This window comes from Ochotona curzoniae, unplaced genomic scaffold (genome assembly GCF_017591425.1).
Source record: "Ochotona curzoniae isolate NIBS_2020 unplaced genomic scaffold, NIBS_Ocur_1.0 scaffold_4701, whole genome shotgun sequence".
Lineage (NCBI taxonomy): Eukaryota > Metazoa > Chordata > Mammalia > Lagomorpha > Ochotonidae > Ochotona > Ochotona curzoniae.
In genome coordinates this window covers 25,093,346-25,098,146 of record NW_024467122.1, presented here as the reverse complement: position 1 = coordinate 25,098,146, position 4,801 = coordinate 25,093,346, and positions in this window count along the sequence as shown.

Genomic DNA, 4,801 nt, shown 5'->3' with positions numbered 1-4,801 from the left:
GATACTGGACACCAATGTCATAATCTGCATTTTAGTCACATGTCCAGTCACTCTAAAATTTTATTTCATACCACAGAAACTTTTTTAAATTATTACATGTAATTTTAGGAAGAGAGTCCACAAATTAACATTTGCTTTACTTATTTATTCTTCTTAAATCTTTAGGTAAGTGCACATAAAAATATGAAGAGGGAAGTAAATATATCTTGACTGTTTTAAGTGTCCTTATTCTTTGTTGTGCATCGTTTGCCAGAAGGAATTACACTTCAAGAAGAGTAGTGAATAGCAATGGCAGCACACTTTTATACAAATTTAACCTTCAGTTAAACTGTGTGGTTTTATTTATGTGACATGGTGGAATTGCTTTGCTGTAAACAGGCACACACTTTGACAGTGATTCTCTGGCACCGGTTCCCGCCTTAGCAACCATTCAGATATACACAGTTACATCAAGATCAATACATCATAGTAAGTTTAAATCACTGTTACAGCCACAGGATTTCTGCCTGAGGAGTCTCATGAAGGTTGGAAACAAGAATGTTAATGTACTGACAATACCTAAAAAGTATTTTTTCCCCCCTTATTATCCAATCAAACAATGTAGAAATACCAAAGTTAAAAAAAACTTGATGCCTAATATTTCTTTTTCAGTAAAGAAAGTGCATTGAAATTTCAAAAATACATTCTCTTGCATACCTGTCTTGTGTTAGATACAACACTGGCAAGAAATTAATGTAATGGTTAACAGCAAGACAGTATAAAAGAAAAAAAATTAAAATGCAAGCTACACATGGCCAATACACTAGAGTTACTTCACAGATTTCATGTGCTAGCATTTCTAAAGCTGTCACTAAATTGACATTTGCATGTTTCCACAGATTTTTTTTTTCCTTTAGAGTAGATAATATAGATCCAAGAAAAGACAAAGTATACCCACAGGTTTCCCCAAATCTTTAGAACTTACATGTTGAAGTTTGTCATGCAGTACTCAATGTGTTCAAGCATTGGCAATAATATTAACAGGTGCTTAAGAACCATAAGATGCCTTTTTGACATTTTAAATATTTTTGAAATCAACAGAAGTTCTTGCTTTCATCAGTTATGGCAATTCCTATTCCTCTACAGCATGTACATTAATTATGTATGAGGGTTTTTTGTTAATTCTTCATCACCTTTATGTTAAATCTCTTGGCCACCTATTGCTTCTAATAAGCTATCAAGATACTTACTAATGTCCAAAGAATTGAGTAGTTATGTACTGCAATTATTAATTTAATTAATCCAAGAAATTTTGACAATAACAATTTTTTTCTTTTCTGCTTATTTGGCAATAAAGATAATAAAGAAGAAAAATGGCAAAAAAGGTATTTGTAGCTGTTCACAACAGTTACAATAAAATATAAACAGTAGAAAGGAAACAGAGTCTAGCCCCAGGGTAGGGTGTGTGTGTGTGTCTGTGTAAGAGAAGAGAAAAGATGAAATTTATTAAAGATACCTTAAAGAAGTCATCTCTGAAGAAGTATATAGGTGCAATTGGAACATACTCTGAATTAAAATATAAAGTGGTCCTCAGGGGGAAAAAAAAAACGCATGACTCTATCAAACACTGAAGAAAAAAGAAAGGAAATATAACACTTGTATGATAGAGGTTCTAAGCAAAATAAGAGTAAATGGAGGATAAAACTGGCCATTCTGCAAAGGATATACCTATCACAAAGCTAGAGTGGGCATTAATGTTAGTGATGAAGCAAAATATTTTTCCCCCAAAGTTAGATAAGACAAAATTTCTAACCTTGTCACTTCTATTTCTGAGGTACATACTAGTGGCTCATCTATTATGCTGACCATTGATAATAATAAAAGGCAAATGTTTACTCTGGAATATTACATGTCATCTAAGATCCTACAGCCTCTGTCAGAGTACCTGGGTTCAGCACATGTCTCTGACAAAAACCACCAGCTTTCTGCTGACACAGATCGAAGGAGGCTGTAGTCACGCTGCAAGTAGTTAAATTTTTGTCATGAACATGGGAGATCTGGATTGAATTCCAAATCCCTGGCTTGGTCCAGTGCTGATTATTTTTTTTTTCTCTCGTTAATATTTTAGACAAGTACTCATTCTCCCCTGTCTCTCTACTTCTCAAATAGATAAATAAGAAATTTTAAAAGATTAAAAACAGCTGATGTTTGTTAAATTTTAAATGTGGAGAAAATACACATATTAGGATTTTGACTACATTTACATGAATTTTATGCCAACAATACAACATGTATCACTGTAAAGGTTTTTAAATGAGAGCACTTAGTACTGAAGGTTTAAGAGTTACTGATACAGCTGGATTTCCCTCACAGAAAGAAACAAGCTCCTATAGCTCTTAACAAGATTATAGAAGAATTTCTAATAACAAATATGGTAAAACAGACAAATGATTCAAAAATTGGAAAGATTAACCTGGTGAGAAGACCAGAGTCTATCAAATTAAAAGAAATTAAGATGTTTTATATAACACAACACTGACATGTTAAGTACTGACTAATTTTCACTGAAGAAGCAATGAAAAGTAAGATCTCTGAAAAGTAAAAAAAAAAAAAGATCCTGATGTAGATAAAAATACAAAAAACATAAATGCTGCCTATAATAAATCTACATATTATATAAAATATGTATGTACATAACATATACTATGTGCATATGCATCATACATTTATGTATCAGAAAAGCAAAATTAAAAACTCAAGCTTTATTGCTAATAATGTATGATAGTCCTCAGCTTCCAGTGATAAATACCTCAATTAAGTCTGTTGACATGAGAGCTGTTTAATCTTATTAAACAATGACATTTGTATTTCATATTTGCATAGTATTAACACATGTTTTAATATTTCTTTTTATTAAGGATGATAAAATACCCTGTGACATGGATCAATGTACTAATATAATTCCAAACCAGTTAATTTCAATGTTTGAAAGAGAAAATATTTGTTAGAACTATAATTTTTCATTTAAACTACATACCATATTTAGTAAAAAGACTGATTAACCTAAATTAATTAACTTAATATGACCTCAGATTATATATTTAACCTTGCAGATTTCTATAAAATAAATGCCAGAATGACAGCAACTGGTGATTTAAAAAAAACACAAGAATGGGTTTGTAGTCTTGTAATTAAGATATTAAGATATCAGTATTTCATACCACATTACAATGATTTGATCCTTGACACCAATTCCTGACTCCGGCTTCCTGCTGATGTGTGCCGTGGGCCAGACTGGTGATGGCTCCAGTTACACACATGGGAGATAATGATTAAGTTCCTGGCGACCAACTTTGCCCCCAGACCATCCACAGCCACAGCCATTGCAGACATCCGGGGAGTGAATCAGTGGGTAGGGTTTCTATCCCTATGTGTATCTTTTATGTATTCCTCTTTGTGGATGCATTTTTATCACTCAAATAAATAAAACATTTTAAAAACTTTAAATAAAACTGCACATACCCATGTAAAAAAAATGGAACTAATGAAATGCTTTAAAAAAAAAATCTATAGCTAGTCTTCTGTCACTTGTGGTCATCCTTCCTAAAATAACTTGTACCTACATGAGAAATACACCTTTCAAGTGGGTTAATTTACTGAGTCACACTTATTAAGAATGTCACTTAGCTTAGCTATACTATGAGAAATCTGCTAACGATTCACCCATACTTGGTCCCAAATACATAGAGACCAGCAGAACATTCGGCTTAATGGCACCACCAGACTGTGTAAGTCATGTGAGCCCACATTCCATGTCTATGGATTATCACCAAAACTATTCTTCAGATACTCTACTTTTTCCTATATCCTTTGTGTGCACAGGTTGGCTGAGAATGTTTCTAGAAATTAAATACACTGAATTCTAGAAATTGAATACATACTTGGTATTGTGAAAGTATGTCATTCATTTTTAGTCATCTAGATTTTAATCAGGAACCAGGTAGAGAGCATTGCTGATGAAATCAAAGAGTTACGTTTGCTTGGTGTTAATAGCATTTTTAAAAAATAGTTCAGTGGAAGATATCTTAAGCTGCTCTGCGCTTCTGTAACAGAATGCCCAAGGAAGAGTAATATTTCACAGGGACTTTCAGATGGTGAAATTCAAGATCAAAGAAGTGTCAGTTTTGCTTTCTGATTTCAAGATGACGCCTTGTGCAGGGGTCGTTCTGAAAGAAACACTATGTTCTCACATGGCAGAAAAGAGAAGCCACAGAATCCAAGGCAACAAGCCTTCCTATGGTGCAATAATTATGTTACTGCTATTACAACAAGTAATAGAGAAAAATAGCAATTTTTACTTTAGTCTACATGATTCACTTTACTGGATTTTTTTTAAGATTTATTATTATTATTTTTTATTGGAACGTCAGATATACAGAGAGGAGAAGAGTCAGAGATCTTCTGTTCAATGATTCTCTCCCCAAGTGGCCACAGTGGCGAGAGATGAGCTGATCTACAGTTATGAGCCCCGAGCCTCTTCCGAGACTCCCACATGGATGCAGGGCCCCAAGGCTTTGGCCCATCCTCAACTGTTTTCCAGGCCACAAGCCAGAGGACTGATGAGGAGCAGGGATGCTAGAATTAGAACCGGCACCCAAATGGGATCATGGTACGTTCAAGTCAAGAACTTTAGCCATTAGGGTTCTGTGCTGGGCTCAACTGGAATTTTAATCTTAAAATATGATTACTGATTAACACACTGATTTTACATCTACTAACTCTTCACTCTGTAATACAGAGAAAGCCAATCATGATCTTCAGA